This window comes from Canis lupus, chromosome 15 (assembly GCF_003254725.2).
Source record: "Canis lupus dingo isolate Sandy chromosome 15, ASM325472v2, whole genome shotgun sequence".
In the NCBI taxonomy this organism is placed as follows: domain Eukaryota; kingdom Metazoa; phylum Chordata; class Mammalia; order Carnivora; family Canidae; genus Canis; species Canis lupus.
Window position 1 is genome coordinate 8,275,967 of NC_064257.1, and position 23,817 is coordinate 8,299,783.

The 23,817-nt window shown below is 47.9% G+C and overlaps 1 long non-coding RNA gene across 1 annotated transcript; it reads left to right on the forward strand.

Annotated features, from left to right (window-relative positions):
* Positions 1–40: 40 nt before the first annotated feature.
* On the forward strand, positions 41–22,274 carry LOC118350745 (uncharacterized). Its single transcript, XR_004805125.2, has 2 exons — positions 41–346; positions 14,755–22,274. It is a non-coding gene; the product is annotated as an uncharacterized LOC118350745 (long non-coding RNA).
* Positions 22,275–23,817: the final 1,543 nt, after the last annotated feature.

Here is a 23,817-nt window from a genome sequence, read left to right on the forward strand (position 1 = left end):
GCGGGGGGCGGGGCGGGGTCCTTGCAGCGCCCGGGAGCTCCGAGCTCCGAGCTCCGAGCTCCTCGTGGGGTGCACCCCCCCGGGGGCGCAGCGCGTGCGCAAGCCCCGCCCGCACAGCTGCGAGGCCGCGGGCCGGGATGGTGCAGTCCTCGCCCCGGGTTTCATCATCCCGGGCCCGCAGGTGCCAGTCGCGCCTGCAGCCCCTGCGCACCTGCACCCCCTGCCGACGCCCCTGCAAGCCCCTGGCATAGTCCAGCTCGCACGCCTGCGGGCCTGCGGTCCCCTTCCCACGCCTGGCCGAAGCTGCAGGAGGTCCTGCTTCTCTCCAAGGCTTCTCGGCACACAGGTAGGCGCTGCTGCATAGTCGTTGAAGAATGAGCGCTCAGCATAGAGCGACCATTACTCTTGGCAAAGGTGTTCCCAGGTAGGCAGGGGCACCTGGGTCCCGCAGAGCGAGCTCGGCGCAAGAGCCAGCGCCAGAAACCAGAGAGCACCCCCTGTCTGGGCCTCAGGCTCTCTATCTGCAAAGTACATGGAATGAGGTGACCCCTGAGCTCCCTTCTCGTCTTGGAAATTCTGCATCTAGGTGTTTTTTAGGCAGAAAAGCAGCCCAAAGCTCCCTCACCCCAACGAACACACACACTCCACATTAGATTTGTGAAAGTAAGGGGCAAGGGGGCACCTAAAAAACACAGCAGCGTAGGGGAGGAGGTGCTAGAAAATCTGGGTTTGAATGGAGATGCATGTAATCACTCACCTCTTGGCTGACTCTGAGCATGTTACTGAGCGTTTGTAAGCTAAGTTTTCCCATCTGTAAAGTGGGGTCACGCACTCATCTCACTGTCTGTGATGATAGTTCGGGGAGGCGACCGTTAAAAAAGCCAAGAGTTTGGAACCTGGTGCTGTGGGTCACTCTTACGCATCCTTGTCAAAAGAATGAACGCCATGCGCTTGAATTAAATACGTTGATTGCCAATAAAGGGGAAGGGGGAATGGAGAGAGCAGCAGAAACGAAAGATGTCTCTGAATATTCCTGTGTTAGGAAACTGGCTTTCCCACAAAGGAAACTTATTCAGGCTCCTCATCAATGGTTCCGCCCCCAGCACCTAGATCTATGCTGCCTCCTTCCTGGCTTCTGTCCCAGTGGACAGGGACGCAGTCTCCAGGTAAAGGATTCCCCCCCGCCGCAGGGAGTTTGGCTTCTCTAAGGACCCCGCTGCCTTCAATACCATGTTCTCACCTACTCTACCCAGTCGTGGAGCAACACCCCCACCCTTGCCAAAGGGTCATGCGCTTCCTGTCATCTCCACCCGTGATCAGAAGGGGCCGGGGAGCTGGGAGGGTAGATGGGTAGAGAGAGGTGAGCACAAATCCGTTTGCAAAACTGGGAAAAACAATGCCTAGCACACAGTGCATCCACGTGGGCTCGCACGTCATCATTTAGGAAACAAGTTAATGTCTCAATTATGTCCTTTGCCAATCTGTCATGGTTGCGTGAGAAGGAAGCTCCCTTTCTTTCCTGTGAGCCACACTTTTCGGTTCACGAAGCGCTTTCATACTCATCACCGCATTTGAACCTGATAGACCTCAATGAAGTGAAACAGGCAGGCATCATCCCCATCTTGCAGACGAAGCTCAGGGACACCAAGTGACGTGTTCACGGGGCACAGTCAGGTGCAGAGCAGGGACCGATTTCCAAGCCCATGCTGCAGCCCATACACGCAGGGACCAGTGTGTCTCTCGGGGTTTGGGGCTTTGCACAGGCATTGCAATGCGCTGAGCCCAGGAGGGCTTTGGGGTGGTAGCTACGGAGGTGATGATGGTGGTGACAGCACGAACTTTGCCCCCATCTTGCCCTCTAGACCCGACTGGGGAGGGGGCAGGAGCTGGCCTCTAAATATCGCAAATAACACCTGATGGAACAGTCACGACAGTCCCGCCTGTGCGCTGGACGAGACTGCAGGAGCACAGAAGCCCTTGCTGCCCCGCGCGGCGGGGAGTCACCTGCTTGCAGGACGCAGTGCCCGGCGTCGTTCCTTAGCGACTTTTGACCGAGCACCTCCTGCGTGTCTGGGGCCGGCGTGGGCTCTGGGCCGCAGGGAGTCGCACAGGGTCCCCGCCTCCACACAAGTGCTCGGGCAAGGCAGACCCCCCTAGATAAGCCCACGCGAGCTGCGGCTACGCTAACTGCCGGGCTGGAGGACGGAGTTGCATGACGGCCCAGGCGTCTGAGGGAAGGGTTCCCGGTCAAGGCAGCCCGGGAACTGCCGGGAGGCGACGAGCAGGGTGAGGGGTGCAGCCCCGGTGGGCGGGGAGCCATGCAGACAGCGAGCCAGGAGAACTCGCCCTCAGCCTCGCCCTCCCAGCGGCCCTGCCCTGGGTGCCCTCACCCCGCAGGCCCGGCCCGGGGCTGGCACAGGCCTTGGGCAGGAGGGGACGCCTCGTAGGGGGCTTGGTGTTGGGGACGGGGTACCCCCGGTGCAGGCTGGGCACTCGGATGACAGCAGGACAGGCCCCGTGCAGGAGCGGACGCCTCACAGGGGCTCGGTGTCGGGGACGGGGCCCCCCAGGTGCAGGCCGGGCGCTGGGGTGACAGCGGGGCAGGCCTCGGGCAGGAGGGGCCGGGCTGGGAGGCCAGAGTCAGGGGGGTGAGCGGTTAGGACTGGCAGCCTCCACCCGAGTGTACAATTCTGGGTTGTACCCGCAGAGCAACCAGGAGTCTCCGGCAGCTTCGGGGACAGGCCACGGCGTAGTACTGGTGCTTACAGTCCTGCTGCGGAGGGTGGACTGGGGCAGGGAGCTGGGGGCGCGCAGGGGGGGCCGTGGCGCTGCCGGCCTGGACTCTCCTGCACCCCGGAACCTAGTGAGCACCATGCCCCGTGCACCTGTCCCACAGCCTGGGTGGAGCGAGTCAGGTGGACTCCGGAAGGCCCGAGCTCCCGCGGCGGGTGCGGGGCAGCAGGAGGGGGTGCGGCCCGGGCAGCCCCTGGGGGTGCAGAGGATGCAGAGGGTGCAGTGCGGCCACGGCATCAGCGGGTGGGAACCCGACGGGAGACGCTGTCCCACAAAGAGCAGGCGGGCTTGGGGGCCATGGAAGGGGCGCGAGGTCCTCCGGGAGGTCACAGGGTGCTGGAGCTGGGGGCTGGGGGACCTGCGGGAACCCTCGCTCCCGGTGGGGGTCAGGGCCCTCGACCATCAGCTGCCTCGGCCCGGGCAGTGGTTCCGCGCAGCAGCCCCCGCGTGTTTGCCTAAAACACGGATGCCAGAGTCCGACACGCGGGCTCCGGGGCTCTAGAGCTGGGCTTGCCCGGGGACTTCCTATCATCAGGGTTTTTCTTTTAAGTTTTGGTTCTTAAGAGAGAGCGTGAGCAGGGAGAGGGGCAGAGGGAGAGAGACCCCTCATCAGTGCCCACGCCCAGCCCAGGGCCTGATGTGGGCTCCAGCTGATGCCCGAGGTCGTGCCCTGGGCTGAGGCCAAGAGTCCGCAGGCACCTGACTGCCGCCCGGCGCTCGTCCCACCACCGGGTCTCGAGGTGCAGTGAAGTGGAGGACCACAGGGACCCCGCAAGGCTCGCAGCACCCGAGTGGGAAGAGCACAGCTAGGAGCTCCGGACTCTGCTTCCAGGGTTGTCACTAATGTGTCCCACGACCTTGAGCCAGGGCCACCCTCACCTCGGCCTCCTCATCTGCACAACTGCCTGCATGTCCCCCTGATTTCCGAGCCCCCGGCTCCAGCTTGAAGGCCTTCAGTCTCCTTTTCCAGCCACCTGGCTCCCTCGCGGGCACGGTTGCAACCTCTGCTCGCTGTGCCTCGGTTTCCTTACCTGTCAGTGAGGTGACAACAGTGCCTCCCTCAAAGGGTTGCTCAGAGAGAAAGAAATAATATATAATTATAAATACAAATATTCATATATGATACATCATATTATAAATATTAACTATAATATAAATATCATAAATATAAATTATAATAAAATTATATATGACAGTACTTTTATTTTTTTATTTTTATTTTTTAACATATAACAGTATTTTTAAAACAAGGTCTAGGGATCCCTGGGTGGCGCAGCAGTTTAGCGCCTGCCTTTGGCCCAGGGAGTGATCCTGGAGACCCGGGATCGAATCCCACGTCGGGCTCCCGGTGCATGGAGCCTGCATCTCCCTCTGCCTGTGTCTCTGCCTCTCTTTCTCTCTGTATCTCTCATGAATAAATAAATAAAATCTTTAAAAAAAAAATAAATAAAACAAGGTCTAGGGATCCCTGGGTGGCACAGCGGTTTAGTGCCTACCTTTGCCCCAGGGCGTGATCCTGGAGACCCGGGATCGAATCCCACGTCAGGCTCCCGGTGCATGGAGCCTGCTCCTCCCTCTGCCTGTGTCTCTGCCTCTCTCTCTCTCTCTCTGTGTGTGTGACTATCATAAATTTAAAAATAAATAAATAAAACAAGGTCTGGCTGGTGTTATTAAAGAAAAATTTTGCAGGATTGACTTCCACCGGTCTGTTCTGGCATGCTTCTGATAATATGAGAATCCTCTGGATCAATGACAGCCGGAGCGCAAACTCTGACGCGTTTCCCACGTGTTGGGCCCAGTTCAGTATTTATTGCCACCGTAGCAACAGACACCAGTTTTGGGCAACATGGCGCAGTATTCCCGTCCAGATTTCCTCAGGGTTGGGCAGTTGTTGGCGAGCCGGCCAGGTGCCCCTAAATTGATATTTTTACTTTTTTTTTAAAGATTTTATTTATTTATTCATGATAGAGAGAGAGGCAGAGACACAGGCAGAGGGAGAAGCAGGCTCCATGCAGGGAGCCCGACTCGCAACTCGATCCCAGGCCTCCAGGATCACACCCCGTGCTGCAGGCAGTGCTAAACCACTGTGCCCATTTTTACTTTTTTTAAAGATTTTATTTATTTATTCATGAAAGACAGAGAAGAGAGAGGCAGAGACCCAGGCAGAGAGAGAAGCAGGCTCCATGCAGGGAGCCCGACACGGGACTCGATTCCGGGACCCCGGGCTCACAACTTGAGCCGAAGGCAGATGCTCAACCGCTGAGCCCCCTCGGGATCCCTAAATTGATATTTTTAAAGTTTCTTTTCCTTTGGATATTAGGGTAGATTAGAAAGTCTGAAAGACCAAACACTCCGTTGCTAATGGTGGTTATCTTTGCATGGTGGGCTTATTGGTGACTGATCTTTCTTTTCGCTTGATGTATTATCAGTGTTTGAAAAAATAAAAATAAGTTTTAAAAAAAAAGGCAAAAGCAGCATGACCACATTCTAGGGAACTGTATACACAGAGGAATTGAAGGCAGGGACTTGAGCGGGTATTTGTACACCGATGTTCAAAGAAGCATCATTCACAATTGCCAAAAGGTGGAAACAACCCAGACGTCCCTTGACGAACGAACGCGTGGGTAAACAACCTGTAATGGGACGTTCTCCGATCTCTAAAAGGAAGGAAATCCTGACTGTGCTGCACAGAAGTGAAACGTAAAGATGGGACAATGCTAAGTGGAAAGGACAAAGGCCCATTATGCAGGCACGAGAGAACAAATATTGTGATTCCACGTCCATAAAGGGCACGCAGAATAGGTAAATTTATAGAAGCAGGAGTTCCCAAGGGCTGGCGGAAAGGTCGAGTGGGAAGGTGTTGTTTAATGGGTATAGAGTTCCAGTTTGAGATGACGAGAACGTTCTGGAGCTGGATGGTGGTGATGGTTATGCAAGAACGTAAATGTGCCTGATGCCACTGGGCCATACACTTAAAAATGGTCAAAATAGTGAATTTTGTATTATGCATATTTTACCGTAATAAAAAATAACCACAAGGATTTCCCGTATAGCGCCAGAAAATGTGAAAAGGGAAACAATGTACGTCTCAGAAAGCCGAAGGCTGCGGAGAGCTTCTGGGAGGCGGCCGCTCAGGCTTCTCCACCTCCCGCCCTCTCTCGGCCGCACACCGGGCAGTGCCTATCCTCACCCTTCATGATTCCCTTTCTAACCGGAGGCTCCCCCCCCTTTTTTTTGTAAGTCAGGCTTCAAGTTTTAGGAGAAAATTAGGGGTGATTTTGTTGAGATTCCAGCCACTCTGAGTCAATTTGAGGCAAATTATCGCCTCCCTACGAAGCAAATATTGGTTGAGTTGAGCTGATAGCCAGGACACACACGTGGGTGCAGCTCTCCAAGTGATGTGCGAAGTGGGTTAAAGATAAACTCGTAAGGCTCCAAAGCCAAGCAGACCAGGCAACTGCAGGGGCGAAGCAAGGGTGGCCCACAGAGACGGAGACCGAGCAGAGACATTTCCAGAAGCGGCGCTTACACCGCAGCATTGCCTCAACGGCGTTTCAAGGCAGGGGCAGCGCGTGGTCCTAGCGACGGGTCCAGCCGAGCACAGGGGGTGCTGGAGCTGAGGGCAGGAAAGGGTGTGGGACAAGGGGACAAGGAGCCAGTACCCGCTTCAGGCGCTCATGCAGCCGCTCTCACCCGGACTCTTCGTGGGTCCACATTCCTTGGTTTCTTGCTTCCTGGTCCTGCAGGGGTATGAACCCCTGGCTCTACTCCTTCGGTCACAGACCTTCAGGAAGGATTTTAGAAACCGTCCAAGGAACCAACATAGAGAATCCTCAGCAGCCAACTCGGTGGCTGCAGCCACTCCGCCCCTTAAAACACAGACTAAATATTAAGCAACGGTTGCAATCAATATTCCCAGCCTGGGAGGGAGGGCCGGGGGGGCTCAGCGGTTTGGCGCCTGCCTTTGGCCCAGGGCGTGATCCTGGAGTCCTGGGATTGAGTCCCGTGTCCGGCTCCCGGCATGGAGCCTGCTTCTCCCTCTCCTCTGCCTGTGTCTCTGCCCCTCTCTCTCTCTCTATCATAAATAAATAAATAAATCTTAAAAAAAAAATTTTCCAGCTGGTTTCCTCTCCAACTTTTCCCAGATATTTTCTTCATGAAGCCACAGAATCCTTCACCTAGAGAGGCTTGCTAAATAGGTTCAGAACCCAGGAACATAGGAGATAAAGAATATCTATGCCGAGCCTTATGCTTTGTAGTTCTCGTTTCTTCCTTTAGCTTTTAATGATAGTCACAGAGAGAGAGAGAGGCAGAGATACAGGCAGAGGAAGAAGCAGGCTCCATGCACCGGAAGCCCGATGTGGGATTCGATCCCGGGTCTCCAGGATCACGCCCTGGGCCAAAGGCAGGCGCCAAACCGCTGCACCACCCAGGGATCCCTTCCTTTAGCTTTTAAATGCTGGTTCTTGAGCGTTCTTCAGACCCCTCTGTGTTAGGGAAGCAAATGTGCTTCTTGTTTTTCCGCTTGAGGAAATAGAACAGATGTTTACCTAGAACCTTATCTGTGCGTTTATCTGTCTCTCGTAGGCCCGGGTTAGCCCCAGGGGGCCTGGCACAAAGCTTCGTTTACATTCCTGCTGATATCTATTAAGCAATTTTAGCGTGTCAGGCGCTTTGCTGCGTCTCGGACACGCCCAGAGCAACACAGCGACACGTGCACCATCGGGCTCCCCACAGCAGGGACGGCAATACCGGGGTTCCGAGGGACAGGGCAACCTGTGAGGATCAAGAGCTGAACTAGAACTTGGGACCTAGGAGGTTAAAGGCTGGGTCCCACAGAGCTGCCCCCGCGTGCCACTGGTCACAAGCAGAGTCCCCAGGCTACCTGCACTTGTGCCCCGATGGCTACAAACCCCGGACTCCACAACCCCGTGTGTCACTCAGACTCAGCCGTTCTCTAGAAGGACTCCCAGAGCTCAGGAAAGGACTGCCCTCGGGATGACAGTCTTGTAAAGGACACGACGCAGGAGCAGCGCCGCGGAGGGGACGCGTGGGAGGCTGTGGGTCGGGGCCACGGCCAGGGCTGCCCGGGCCGCACCCCCGCGCCCGCCAGCTCGCCAGGCCTCCTCGTTCTGATCAAGGCTTCATCGGGCGGCTGGACTGCTGACGTCCTTGAACGTTGGACTCAGTTCCCTGGAGTCTCTGACTCAGTTCCCTGGAGTTCACCAGGCGGGGCTGAAAGTCCCAGCCTTGAGCCCTTCCCTTGCACCACCGCCACTGCCACGCCACCGCCACCGCCACCGAGGCTCCCGCAGGCGCCCGTCAGCATGAACACCCCTGTGCTCGCGGGGACTCCCCAGGAATGACGGAAGCCCCTCCTAGTACTCAGGCTGCTCCAGGAGTTTTGGAGCTCGTGCCAGGAACTGGGAACAAAGACCAACTCCGTTTTGTTCTATCATTTTATTTCACTTTTTTTTTTTTTTTTTTGCATCGTGATAAGTGTCTCTTTAATCCCCATCACCTATTTCGCCCGCCTGCCCTCAGGTGGCCATCAGTTGGTTCTCTACAGTTAAGAGTCTGTTCCTTGGTTTTTCTCTCTCTCTCCTTTTTTTTTTCCTTTGCTCATTTGGTTTGTTTCTTAAATTCCACACAAGAGCGAAATCGGGTGGTATTTGTCTTTCTGTCACTGCGCGTTCCACATCCATCACACTCTCCGGCTCCGGCCTTGTCTTTGCAAATGGCAAGATTGTGTTTCCAACGGCTGAATACTATTCCTTTACATGGACACCACATCTTCTTTATCCATTCGTCTGTCGACGGACACTTTGGGCCGCTTCCTGGGTTTGGCCGTGGTCGGTACGGCCGCGACACACAGGGGTGCGTGTGTGGTTTTGCACTTGGGGAGTAAATACCTAGTAGTTCTATTTTTAACTTTGTGAGGAGCGTTCATACTGTGTCCCAGAGTGGCTGCACTGTTTGCACATCCACTGACTAGAGGGTTCCTTTTTTCCTCCACATGTTCATAAACACTCGTGGTCTCTTCTGTTTTTGATTCTAGCCGTTCCCATAGGTGTGAGGTGACATGGTGCTGTCGTTCTGCTCTGCGTTTCCCTGACAATGAGTGACGCTGAGCATCCCTCCATGTGCCTGTTGGCCATCTGGACGTCTTCTTTTTTAAAAAATATTTTATTTATCTTTTTACGAGAGACACAGAGAGAGAGAGAGGCAGAGACCCAGGCAGAGGGAGAAGCGGGCTCCCTGCAGGGAGCCTGATGCAGGACTCGATCCCGGGTCTCCAGGATCATGCTAAACCTGCTGAGCGCCCCCAGGATCCCCTATCTGGACGTCTTCTTTGGAGCAATGTCTATTACAACTTCTGCCCATTTGTAAATTGTATTATTTGTTTTTTGGGTGTTGAGTTGTATCGTTTCTTTACGTATTTTGGCTACTAACCCTTTATCAGATGTCATTTGCAAGTATATCCTCTGATTCTGTAGGTTGCCTTTTGATTTTGTTGATTGTCTCCTGTGCTGTGCAGAAGCTTTTATGTTGATGTAGTCCCACTAGCTTATTTCTGCTTTTGGTTCCCTTGCCTCAGGAGATATATCTAGAAAAATGTTGTTATGGCCCACGTCAGAGACATTACTGCCGCGCTGTCTTCTAGGATTTCAGGTCTCACATTTAGGCCTTTGATGTATTTTGAGTTTATTTTTGTGTGTGGTGAGAGAAAGTGGTCCAGTTTCATTCTTTTGCTTGTGGCTGTCCAGTTTTCTGAACATCTTTCTTGAATGTCTTTTTCTCGTTGTATATTCTCTCCTCCTTTATCAAAGATTAATTGACCATATAACTGTGGGTTTATTTCTGGGTTTTCTATTCTATTCCACTGATCCGTGTGTCTGTTTTTGTGCCAATACCATATGGTTTCCGTTACTACCACTTTGTAATATAACTTGAAATCTAGAATTATGATACCTCTACTTTTATTTTTCTTTTTCAAGATGGTTTTGGCTATTTGCTCTCTTGTGGTTCCATCATATTTTAGGATGGTTTGTTCTAGTTCTGTGAAAAAAGGATATTGGTATTTTGATAGGGACTGCATTAAGTATGTAGATTGGTTTGGGTAGTATAGACATTTTAACGATATTTGTTCTTCCAACTCATGAGCATAGAATGTCTTTCCATTTCTTAGCATCATCTTGAATTTCTTTTATTAGTGTCTCCTAATTTTCAGAGCACAGGTCTTTCACCTCTTTGGTTAAGGTTATTCCTAGATACTTTATTGTTTTTGGTGCAATTGTAAATGTGTTGTTTTCTTAATTTCACTTTCTGCTGCTTCATGAGTACTATATATGAAAATGCAACAGATTTCTGTACGTTGATTTTTGTATCCTTCAATTTTACTGAATTCATTTATCAGTTCTAGTTTTGTTTTTTGGTGGAGTCTTTTAGATTTTCCTACATAGACTATCATGCCATCTGCAAATAGTGAGGGTTTTACTTCTTTCTTACCAATTTGGACATCTTTTTTTTTTTTTTTTTCCTGTATGCTTCCTAATTGCTGTGGCTAGGACTTCTAGTATTATATTGAATAAAAGTGGTGAGAATGAACGTCTTTGTCTTGTTTCTGACCTTAGGGGAAAAGCTCTCACTTTTTCACTGAGTATGATGTTAGCTGTGGTTTTTCAGATAAGGCCTTTATTATGTTGAAATATGTTCCCTCTGGACCGGTTTTGCAGAGGGTTTTTATCATGAATGGATGTTGCACCAAATATGAATTGTACTATGTCACAATAGCATATAGATGAATCCTGGGTTTTTTAAGCCATTCTCCCAACCTTATGTGGTTTTTTTAAAATTCAAGTATAATTAATATACAGTGTTATATTAGTTTCAAGTCAATCTATGACTTAAAAAAATATTCTATTTATTTATTCATGAGAGACACAGAGAGAGGCAGAGACACAGGCAGAGGGAGAAGCAGACTCCCTGCAGGAGCCGATATGGGACTCGATCCCAGGACCCCAGGGTCATGGCCTGAGCTAAAGGGAGATGCTCAACTGCTGAGCCACCGAGGTGCCCCTATCTATGACTTTTGATTGAGAGTTTAGCCCATTTACAATAGCAGAATTACTGATAAGAAAGGACTTACTATTGGCATTTTGTTATTTGTTTTCTGTTTGTCTTGTAGATTATTTTTGTCCTTCACCTCCACTATCACTGCCTTCCCTTGCATTTAGTCAACTTTCATAGTGACCTGATTTGATTGTCTCCTTATTTACTTTTGTGCATATTCTATAGATAATTTCTTTCTCGTTTCCATGGGGATTACATGTAACAACCTAATGTTAAAACAGTCTATTTTCAGTAATCTCTACGCCCAGTGTGGGACTTGAACTCACAACCTTGAGATCAAGAGTCTCACACTCTAATGACAGAGCCAGCCAGGTGCCCCATAGCAGTCTACTCTAAATAAATACCAACTTAGCTTTGATCACATATAAGAACCACACTGCTTTACAGTTCCATCTCCCCACACTTTGTTTTTAATGTCAGAGTTACATCTTTATGTACCTGTTAACATGGATTCATGACTATTCACAAGGAGGAACTGGGAGTCTATACTTAAAGAACTAACACCTTGACCTTCCAGCTGCCACGTGCTGGTTCTGGGCCCCAGCTTTTCTTTCTTGCCTCAGACTCAGGCACTCAGCTTGTGGGATTTGACACTTGATTAGATGCTGTGATCCCAAGTGCAGAGCTCCTCATTCTTACGGCATCAGGACCCAGAGGACAGAAGCTCTTCGCTTTTGAAAAGTTCGGGGAAATAGAGCATAGAAAAATAATATATCTGAGAAAAAAGCAAATCCTACAAAGACTGAATGATCTTGTGCTAGTCCAGAGGACCCAGGTCCCTACTATGGTCGGGGTTTCACAGAGGTCAAGAAAGGCTCCAGATGATTCCATTATTTAAGGGTCATTTTAATTAAGGAGGAGAAAAGGCCAATGCAGGGTACAACAATTGTGATATCCTTTAATTTATTTATATATTTAGTAAATTTTTTTATATAAAAATGTTCAAACTCATAGAAAAGTAAGACACCCATATACCCACCAACTAGATTCAATGACTGTTACATTTTTGCCATATTTACTTCATTTAGATATAAATACTTCATCAAATCAAAGATGCCATTGATTGTAAGAGGCCCCATTATTTTATATAACAATAAGAAAAGAGAAAACACTGCCATTAATTGTTTAAGCACCACCAATTTCTAAGATACATTCTAATTTCGGGGATATTAAGATATAAAAGAAGTGTGTCTAGAGATTATGTATTATATAACTCCATTATATGAAGTGTTACATCAAGTAAAACTAATCTTTGGTGAAGGAGATCATCAAAACAGTGGTTCCCTCAGTGAGGGGCTGGAGAGGACATTAACTTGGAAGAGGCAGGAGGAAATTTTCTGGGGAAAATATTCTGTATTTTGATAGAATAATGGCATTTGTCAAAACTCATTTCACCGTAAGACTTAACATCTGTATATAATGCATAATATTGTAAGTATTATACCTCAGCTAGAAGCCAATGGGGCACCTGGGCGGCTGAGTCAGCGAAGTGTCTGACGCTCGATTTCGCCCAAGTCATGACCTCCGGATCCTGAGCTTGAGCCCCGCGTTGGACTCTGTGCTGAACATGGACTCTCCTTAAGAGTCTCTCTCTCCCTCTGCTCCTCCTCACCCTAACAAGGAAAACTTAAAAAAGAAGAAATTAAAATAACAAAACGTGACTGGAAATTTGATTTTTTTTTTGATAAAACATTTTAAAAGTAAAATTACAGTAAATTCTTTAGCAGGCATCTCTAAAAAATAAGAGCATTCTACTATACAGCTGCAATGCCATTATATCATATGTAAACATTTAACAGTAGTTTCATAATATCATCTTTGGTCCATATTCAAATTTCTCTAAGTATAATCGTCTAAAATTTTATATTTGTTGTTTGTAAGCTTTTTATTAGAAAATAAAATACATATACAGAAAACTACACCAAACATACATAGCCACCACTTATGACAAAAGGTAGACCTGTGCTGGCCACCTTGGAAGGAATCCATATGTTTCATCTCAATCACAACCAACCTTTTTTCAAAGTGACCACAATTCTAAGCAAGATTCCATGAGTTTCCATGTGCCAATAGCAGGTTGGTTGTTTCCTTACCCTTTACACTCAGTTGGATACAAAATCTTTGGCTCACATTTTCTTTCCTGGATATCTTAAATATGTGACTCTGTTTTCCTCCACCATAAAGAAATGCTATTGAAAGTCTAATGAAAATCTAATTTTCTTTCCATTATAATTCACTTGGATCTTTGGCCTAGTTACAAAAGGGGCCAGTTTTATTCTTTTTCCTTTAAAGTTTAGAATATGTCTTAGTATATGTCTTTCTGGGTCAATATTTCCAGTTTTAAGGTATACCTTTTCAAAATGTCGTTTCAAATCTTTATTTATTTTTTTTATTTTGGAGGAGGTGGAGGGAGAGGGAGAGAGAGAGAGAGAGAATCTTAAGCAGACCCCATGCCTCCCAGTGTGGAGCCCGATGAGGGGCTCGATCTCATAACCCCCGAGATCATGATCTGAGCCAAAATCAAGAGTTGGACACTTAACCAACTGAGCCACCCGGGTGCCTGGTTTCAAATCTTTATTTTAGGAAAGTTTTCTTGAATTATAATTTTTACTATTCATCAGGTTCTGTTGGTTTTGTTTTCATTTGCAGTTACTCTTAATGTAACATATCTTATTTACATGGCTTCAATATGTACACTTTCTCTCAAATTCTTTTTCTTTTTTTATTCGGAATTTAAAAACCATTCTTGTTTCACCTTCTATTTCTCAAATATCCATAGTATGTATTCACTCTTGTTTTGTTTTGTTTTTAGTTTAGCTTTATTTCTGAATGAAATTATTTATTCTTGATCTCCCCTAGGTTTTGTCACTTAATCGCAGTCTTTTTCTAGTTCTAATTCGTGTTAATCTTTGATATCTTAAATCTTTTGAAGTATCTCTTAGCCAGTTTTAAAACACTAGTTTATATTTTTCATCAGTTTTGTTGAGAGCAACTTGGTCACTTAGCTTTATGACCCCATGTTGCTTAAACTATTCCAGCCTCATCAGGCCTTCTCAGAGACCCTTTGTACTCCCCCACTACTGGAGCCAACCGCCACTTCGACTGCCTGGCTAGCATTAGTTCACCCTGCCTTCTGCGAATACAATTATCAGGCCCATTAGTTGCCCTGTTTCCTCCCCCTACGTCCTCCTGTATAAATGTAAATATAATGCGGGTCCTACAGGGGTGCTGCCGGCTGTCCTCACTCTCTTGCATTTCTGAATTTTGTGGGGATTCGCCATCATCTGACTTTGTTGTCAATCGATGTTGTCCATTGTTGTTTTTGGATTTAGCATCTAGTTACTCTGGTTTTTTATTTGTTTGTTTGTTGGATGGATGGATGGAGAGAGGATTCAGGGAGATTAAAAAACTATGCCACTGCTGCCTCTTTCCAGAATTGTCATGGAGAGGAAAAGAGCCAGGAGGGCTCAGGAATCAAATTACTATATTTTCATCAAGACCATGTGTCTGCTGGGGCTCCCGGGTGGCTCAGTCAGTTAGGCATCTGCCTTTGGCTCAGGTCATGATCCCTGGGTCCTCGTATTGAGCCCCCCATTGGGCCCCCTGCTCAGTGGGGAGTCTGCTGCTCCCTCTGTTTCTATTCATTCTCTATCTCAAATAAATAAAATCTTAAAAAAAAAAAAAAAAGACCACGTATCTGAACCAAGGTTAAGTGTGAACAGGAGAGGGTGGTTCCCAAGAAGCAAGCTATCATATTTTTTAATTCTATACCAAAGAAGAGAAACAAACAAATGTTCACTATGTATTTTATATAACATTTCACTTCAGGGGATCCACTATTTTAAACAACAAGTATGGTAGCTCTTCCTCGGTGCTGCCTGCAGCGGTGACAGCCATCTCCTACTTGGCCTCAGACCTCTGGTGAAGCCCAAGATCGTTCAGGAAAGGACCAGGAAGTTCATCCAGCACCAGTCAGACCTGTATGTCAAAGCTAAGTGCAGTAGGCGGAAACCCAGAGGCATTGACAATACAGCCCACAGAAGATTTAAGGCCAGAACTTGATGCCCAACGTTGGTTACAAAAGCAACAAGAAAACAAAGCAGGTGCTGCCCAGTGGATTCTGGGAACTCCTAGTCCACAGTGTCAAGGAGCTTGAAGTGCTGCTGATGGGCAACGTCTTACTGTGCAAAGATCGCCCACAAAGTCTCCTCCGAGAACCGCAGAGTCACTGTGGAGAGAGCAGCCCACCTGGCCATCGGAGTCACCAAGCCCAATGCCAGGCCCTGCAGTGAAGACAGTGAATAGACAGCGTATGTGTGCATCGTGTTTGTGTCACTAAAACCATAAAACTACCCAAAAAAGTATGATCATGCAATTACACGACTTGTCCTTTAACCCTATTTTAAAGTTAACTTTTAATTATATGAATGATTTACAAATACATTCCTTTCTAAGAGATTAATAGAGAGTCGTGTAAGGCTAAAGTCCTCTTTGACCACCTCACCAACCCAAATTCCCTGGCTATGTTTTGATGCCTGGCTGACCTTGCCCCATCTCTGGTCCATTACTTTCTGCCCTGCTGAGAGCGTTTAAAGTCATTTTAACGTGGTATCAAGTTAAATGTAATTATGAAGGTGAATCCATTAATACCTATTTGGGGAGGATTATTTCTACAAAAATGTAACTCTTGAGAATGGTTGAGAATTTAAGAAATTTGGCTCTTTCTCTGTTCTTTTTTTTTTTTTTTTTTTTTTTTTCTTTCTCTGTTCTTTAGCATGGGGAGAGCCTTAAGTCATGGTTTCACCCTTGATCAATAATCTTTCTGTTCCACCATGGTAATTAATGGGATGTTTGGCTCTGCTATCACAAGGTTTGTTGAGCTTGTTTTGAATTATTGTGCATTATGATTCAAGTTGCAAAAAGCCCTACTCGTATTGGCTTTTAAAAAGGGATACATTGGTTCATGGACTCAAACAGGATGGAGGTATTTGGCGCTTCGAGAGTTGTTGGATTTAGGGCTCCAATCAGGTCATGGCAATATGCCCTACCCACCCTCAGGCCTCCCCCTCCCCCCCGTTGTATTGCATGGCATGAGCCCAACGCTGTGTCCTCTTGGCAACGCCCTGGTAGTTCTGTGCTGGAGGTTCTTCTCTTTGTTCTGCATTTTTTGTTTGTTGACTCCTTCTCAGCGGCCTCCCTTCATAGCAGTAAAAGTGCTGTGGTAGCTCCTCTCCCCATATCTTCCCCTCACCAAAACCAATAAAGAACAGAGGACTTTCTTCTCCCAGAAGCCCCAGGAAAAGTCCCATCATGATTCACTGGCTCTGATAGAGTCACAGGCCCAGCCCCGAGCCAATAACTGAGGTCAGGGTAACACTGATATGCTCATTGGCTCATGGCTCGTCAGAGTTGGCAGCTTCTTCTGAACCTGTCAAATGGTGGTGGGGTTGGGGGCTGGGGAGGTGGAGGGGGGCCAGGCACGGCTGACAGTGGGGATGTTACAAGGGTTAGCTCCCTGGCTAGGTGGCACCCTCTCTTACAAGGCAGCATATCACAGTAGTTGAGAGTGTTGAGTATGGAGCCTAATGACCTTGGTTCCAATATGGGTGTAGCTATGCCATTTAAGGGCTAGGTGACCTTGGACAAGTTACCAAACCTCGTTGGGCCTCAGCTTCCTCATCTGAAAAGTGGGGGATGATAGCAATGTCCCCCCTAAGATTGTCGTGACATACATTTGATTATATATGCATAAAACACTTGGAACAGAGATTAGTATGGGATAAGATCTAAAGTCTTCACCATGACTGAGAGAGACTTAATGATCCTGAGGAGAATGTAGGGGAAATGTTCTGCATAGCAAGTATTGAATAAAGGGCACGAGGTAAAGTGATGGGAAGTTACCCCTTTATTAGCTCATCCATCTCAGTATGGACAGAAGAGCTTCCAGGTTCCGTACGTGCCCGTGATGGGGTGTGGTTTACATGGAGGAGACCTGGGGTGAGGTCATAGCTGGAGAATGCCATTAAGGACAACCCGTTGTGAGATTTGATTCACAGACATTGTTCTAGAACTTTAGACTCTGATTCATGGTTTTGCTGCCAGCCTTGGGAGCAGCAGCCGCTTCAGTTTGCGATGAAACATGCTGATTTATAAAACCATTTATAGCTCTCCTCCGTGCTTCACACAGCCATGCCACAAATGACTCAGGTTGCAACCAGAGGGGAAAGCGGGGACTGAGACTGAACTCTCTCTGTAATAGAGTGTAAATTGTCCTTTTGAATAGTGCTTTTTTCATAAATCCCACGTCTCAAACATAGTAATTAAGAGAAGCCTGAAAAACAAAAGAGGCTTGTGTTCCAGGCCTCCTTTTCAAGCCCCAAATGTTGAGTTTTCTGGGCCTGTGTCTTGGCCTGGCATCTGATTCCCCCCAGCAGCCTCCTCCCACCCTTTTCTTAGTAACAATCTCAGATCCTGGCAGCAAATGGCATGTGAAGCTGGGCACTTTTTTTATTCTACACACACAGTGTTACATAAACCTTCCTGCTTTAAAGTAATTTCTTTTGCCCTTTATCTCTTTTGTGTGCCTTTAGGAATCTGCATGGATTCTTAATGAGCCGTATCCTTGGCTGGCTATGCTCTTCCTTTTAAGCAAAACCTACTGATTTTGAATCACTTTCATCCAGGCATTCGCACACTTATCGAGGGCCTACTATGTGCCAGTTGTCTTGCCAGTTGCTGGTATAATCAGAGAGCTTCTCCCTATCCTTTTAAGCTAGTTTTCTTGTCCAAAAGAAATCTACTTTATTTTCCCAAAAAATTCTACTTTAGGCACTGCCCCCTTTTCTTTTCTTTTTTTTTTTTCTTTAAAAACACAGTCTTAGTGAAAAGGCCTAATTCTTATTTAGTTACCTCTGTTCTAGACAGTTAAGTGAAATGAGACTGACCATTAGTTCTCCCAGGAAATAGCGGGCTATGTTACACTTCCATGTTTCCTAACATAATTCTGAGGGCCTCCTCCTCTCACTCATCTTGCTTATTTTTCTCATTTTTCTAAAGATAGGTCAACATCCTAACTCTTCAGGAAAACTTTCCTAGATCCTTCTGATCTAGATGTTCCTCCTCTTGGCTCCCTTGAGTCCACCATTCCTGGAGAAACTGTTGCAGTTGGACGGTGAGCACTGATTTACTTGTTTGTCGTCCTCACTCATGTAGAAGCCGGGCAGAGACCCTGTCCGACTAGACTCACTATCACCAGTGGCTAATAGGTAAGTCCGCAGTGAATTGATGAATACGTATTTACTGAGCACCTACTGTTGCGGTGACTGTACTGTACTCTACTAGGCTTTTGGGACACCAAAATCTTGTTTCTTTAAAGATTGTAATTTAGTGGAAAGATGCACACAAGGCTAATAATTGCATGTACTATACAATCTAGAACTGATCAGTGCTTTGAGGGAAAACAACAGGATGTTAGGAGACTGTGCAGTGGGAGGACACAGAGGTTGAATAAACAGGACTTTTGCCTGCGTAGGAATGTGGAGGGAAAATTGCAAAGGCTTTCTGGTAAGAGACTTTGAGGTGTACTAAATGAGTCAGTAGATATGTGAGGGAGTGGGGCAGAGGAGAAAGGGACCTAGCCTGCTTGGTCATCACTGGGCATCTGTTGACGTGGCTCGTTCTGTGTCCTTCTCCAGGTGATAATGCCCTGAGTCTTCTTCTTTGGAATCCAAGCCTTCCTCATTTCCCTTCTGACCTATGCCTTCTCTGGTAATGGGCATTTGACTAGTGATCATGTGATTAGTCTAGGGATGAATGTGAACCTAGGTCAAGTCTGGGAGTCTCAGCAAAAATATGAAGAAAGACACATTTCTTTCACCACTTAGGAGTTTGTGTTCAAAAGAAAAGGGAAAAGATAGATGGAGACTCATAGATTCCTGATGATTTTTTTCAGCACCTGGATCCAGCCGTGCCTAGAACTCCGTGGATACAGTTGTGTCTAAATCCACATATATAGAAGGGCACCTTGGTGGCTCAATCAGTTGAGTGTCCAACGCTTGATTTCGGTTTTTAGGGTTGTGAGATCGAGCCCTGTGCCAAGCGGGCAGTCTGCTTGGGATTCCCTCTCCCTCTGCTTCTCCCCCTCTTAGGCTCTCTCTGCCTCTCTCTCTCTCTCAAATAAATAAATAAATTTTTATAAATTCACATATGTATGGTTCTCAGCTATTGGCTAAACAATTCTCCCATCCTTCTATTTGGCTTAAGCTCATTCTCACAGGGTTTTGGTTACTTGCAACTAAAAGGGTCTCTATTAATACAGTGATTTTAACTGATATCACTCATTTGCTAAAGCCAGAGGGGGCGGGCACCTAGGTCGGTTGCTGGAGCATCTGACTCTTGGTTTTGGCTCAGGTCATGATCTCAGGGTTGTGGGATCAGGCCCTGCATCAGGGCTCCTTGCTCAGCATGGAGTCGGCTTGAGATTCTCTTCCTCTGGCCCCCAAACCCCACAGGCTCTCACTCTCTGTCTTTAAAATAAATAGATACATCTTTAAAAATATATATATAGCCAAAGAGGGTGTGGGTAAAGGTGAGCTGAAGCCACCGTGGAGGTCAGTTAGCGGCAGAGGCAGCCTAAACCCCGCAGTTCCTCTGCTGAGAGGGATTTCCCTGAGCCCTTGGGGTCTGCAGCCTCTGCCCCGAGTCCAGACCCTTGGGTCGGCGTCAGTGTGTCAGCAGCTGGGAACAGATGCACTGAGGGACGACGCTACAGAGCTTCCCGGACTCTGGCAGGGCATGGAGGCCCGGGTACCCAACGTGCTGGAAAACCACGGTGTGCCTCTGCATTGGAGGAATGAGGGACAACCCTGGTTCAAGAGCCAGCTCGGCAGGCAAACTGGTTTTTGCTGGACCTGCAGAGCCAGAAGCTGGGACTGTCGGTGGCTTCTGTGAGCACCAGCACTGGCGGGTCACAGCTGCCATCTAGCGCCAGAGGTCACCTTTTGCAAGTTGTTTACTGGTTCTTTCCAGCTGGAAGGCTCTTGAGGGCCAATTGGAAGAAGGTCATTACCTCTGTCCTTAAGTCAGGAAGAACCTGAAAATCAGATTTTTTAAAAAATATTTTATTTATTTATTTATTCATGAGACACATAGAGAGAGAGGCAGAGACAAAGGCAGAGGGAGAAGCAGGCTCCATGCAGGGAGCCCAATGCGGGACTCGATCCCAGGACCCCGGGATCAGCCCTGAGCCAAAGGCAGACGCTCAACCGCTGAGCCACCCAGGTGTCCCTGAAAATCAGATTTGTGATATTGTCTCTCATTTAGCTTATTACAGATGCCGTCCCAGAGCATAATTGATTGGATAGGGTGAAAGGTCAACCATTCCACGATGTTAACCTTCAGTCTCATTTCAAACTAGGTAGGTAGGAAGGTAGGTAGGTGATAGATAGATAGATAGATAGATAGATAGATAGATAGATAGAGGATAGAAAATTTAAAAAATAAATCCTGTAATGGTGAGATTTATGATTCAGAGTTTTGGCAAGAAGCAGGTCGCGCACTCCAAAGCAGGGACTGGGGAGATACGAAGGTGTGGGAAGGAGCCCAGGGAGCAGTCAAGGCCTGGGGAAGCGTGCCACGGTTATGGCCGCAGGAAGCAACAACAACTCAGGTCTGATGGAGCAAAAAGAGGGAGAGGACCCCGCAGGGTTTGTTCTATGGAAGAGGCCACGTGACCCGTGCTACTGGGTGCCAACCACCGGTTCTTGGTTGGGTTCTTGAGAAGCACGCTAAGAGGAGCATTCACGTGTAAGTAGTTTATTAAGGGCAGATGGGAAGTGAGGTGGGAGAGGCAGGGCAGTGGAGGTGAGAGAGCCAGGCCAGGTGTGCCCCCAGGCAAAGTCCTACAGGGGTCACCTCAGCCTGATGCTGCAGGAGAGCTCCGGGGGGCTGCCTGGAAGCAGAGAGCCTTGGCATTGAAACTCTCCACCTGCCAGTCACCTCGGCGGTCAGGTGGGAAGGAAGGGGAAGAAGCATGGAAGTAACCTAGGCCCTGGGCCTTCTGAGTGTTCAGGTAGGGTGAAGGGCTGACCCTGGGGCTCTGAGAACACGGCCTGCATGTGGCCAGTAGATGCCGGAGTCAGAGGAGAACGCTGAAAGTTCAAAGGGATCCAAAGGGATCTTGGTGAAGCAACGACGTCTCCCCATGTGAGGATGGGAGCTAATGAGATGTGGGATGTCAGTTGACTCCTGAAGACCACAGGTACGTGTAGGGCAGAAGGTGATGCTCAGGAAAGATACAGGGAGAGCCTCAGGACACAATCAGATGACATTCTCAGCCAATCCGAAGGGAGCCCTGCAGCAAACGTTGACCACGAGAGGAGTCATGCACTGTGCAGGGCTGACCAGGGACTAGCACTCCTTGCCATGTCCCGCTGTCAGCTGGTAGTTGACGTGGAAGGACACGGATCCTGAAGGTGGTACAACTGGAGGCCCAGCCACTGGTGCTCCTTGAACTTGAATAACAACTTCTTTTGGAAGGGGGATCCAAACGGAGCACCTCCACAGCTGCCACACTTAATGCAACGGAGCGTATCTGGTTGCCTCAGCCATCTCCCTAACACCGAGAAGGACGAGCCTGCTTGGCAGGAGTACGGGAACAAGGGTCAGGGGAGAAATAGGGTCCTGGTGGTTCACATGAGCATATGGATCCAGCTGTGCCTGAGGCCCATCCTATGCTTGGCTTTCTTGGTTATGTGAACTAATAAATATGCTTTGCCTAAGCCATTTAGAGCTTGGGATCCCTGTTTCAGCAAAAGAAAGGTTCCTGATAATTCACTCCCTGAGCTTCATTTTACTTACCTGTAAAATGAGGCTCCCGAAGCCACCTTGCCGGGTTTGAGGAGGAAGAGGGACAATTAATGTAAAGCACAGGCACAGAGTAGCTGCCCAGTAAATAGCCTCGGACAAAGCAAAGGAGGCAAAGCATGGAATGGACATCTCTGGAAGCCCCTCTGTGTCCGGGGCTGGCCAGGGGGCTGAGTCCAGTACTCGGCAAAGACCAGTGCTGGGCTTGGACCGTCCACAGGTATCCAGCTGTAACGGAGGACTGGCCTCTTGAGTCGCTGTGAGCCTGGGGCTTCTCTGCAATGAGTGGTCCCTGACCCAGCGCGTTATTGTCCATGTAGGAGGAAAAGAAAGTCTTCTTTCTGGCCAAAGATGAAGATTCTCATCCTCTTTTTCGTGGCCTGGACAGTTCTTTGAATTTTTATTTGTTATTGTTGTTTGCAAACTATTCCTTTGGAGAAGTGTGCAAGGTTTATAACAAAATAAAAAGAATAAATATGACCACACTTGTAGCATTGTGGTAATTCCAAAGCTTTCTGGGGAAAAAAAAAAAAAGCAAACCAAGAAAGAACAAAGACTTCTAATTTATAACTCAAGAGCTATTTTCAATTTTCTGAGAGAAATGGGAAATTTTATATTTTAAAAATCTGCTGAGCTTCCCACTGCTTTTCTTCTGTTCTCCTACCAAAAATGTAAAAGCTTTAAAAGACTCGTTGGTAGAGACTCTGTGTTCTGAATGTTAAAGCAATGACGGTGTAGAGGTGGGGGCTGCTGCATCTCAAGGCTCCTCATCTCCCTGAGGAAGCTCATGTCCTAATTATTACAGAGAACAAAAAGTAGCTTTGAATAGCCATTTCGGTTCACCAAGTACTTAATAGCTGTTATTAAAGAAGCTCCTGCCTGGTCTAATTGCTTATCGTGAGGAGGGCACCTACAGGGCTCTGGAAGCATGCATAAAAGATCGTGAGCAAGATTAGAGATAGCATCAGGGCCAGTGGAAAGGGGACTCCTCCGGCACCTGCCACAGTTCGTTCCTTCTGCCGTCAGGTCAAAGATAGACTAGAGGATCTCTCCTGATTTTTCTCATTTTTTCCCTTAGGGTCAGTGGGACCCCAAAAGCCCACTTTTATGTCACTTCCCTTGTGACACAAAGAGAATGAATGGCCTTGCAGAGTGAATTGTTGCTTCCCTTGGGTACCCGTGGTAGCCAGCACCCAGCATGGCCCCCACCCATCCCTGCCTCCTGGGACATACGCCCTTCCTGAGGCCCGCCTCCACTGAGCGAGGCTGACCCATGCAACCAGAAGCACGTTGCAGAAATGACGTTGGATGAAATGAAATGAGTTACGAAGAGTGTAACTTCTGAAACTAGGCCATAAGAGACATTGTGGATTGCGTCTTGTTCTTGCTTGGATCCCCTGCTCTGCGGACGTCCAGCTTCCAGGTCATAAGGCCACTCAAGCAGTCCTACTGAGAGGCCCCCATGGTGAGGAATGGGGCACCTGCCACCAGCCAGCGTGATAGCTTTAAAAGATATCCACAGATTCTTTGATACACATCCTTTCAAGAAAGGGAGCTTAATTCCTTTCTCTTTGAGTGTGGACTGGACTTGTTGGCTCACTTCTAATGAACAGAACATAGTAGACATGATGGTTTGGGATTTCTGAGACTTAGTCATGAAAGGAATCACGAACTTACCCTTGCTATGTCTCTTAGATCACGTGATCTGGAGGGAATCCCGTGACAGGTTATGAGGACACTCCAACATCCCTGTGGAGAGATCCATGAGACAGGGGACTAGGATTTCCTGTCAGCAGCTATGTGGCTGAGTCATCCCAGAAGCATACCCTCTAGCTCTAGCCAAGGCTTCAGATGGCTGAGTCCTAGCTGACAGCTTGATTGCAACCTCCTCATGACAGCGTCTGTGCCAGAACTACCCAGTTAAGCTGCTCCTAAGTTCCTAATCATTTAAGTTTTTAATTAAGTCTCAAAAAATATTTGTAGTTTAATATTATTAGCTAAATCAGAAGAGGAAAATGTATTATTTTT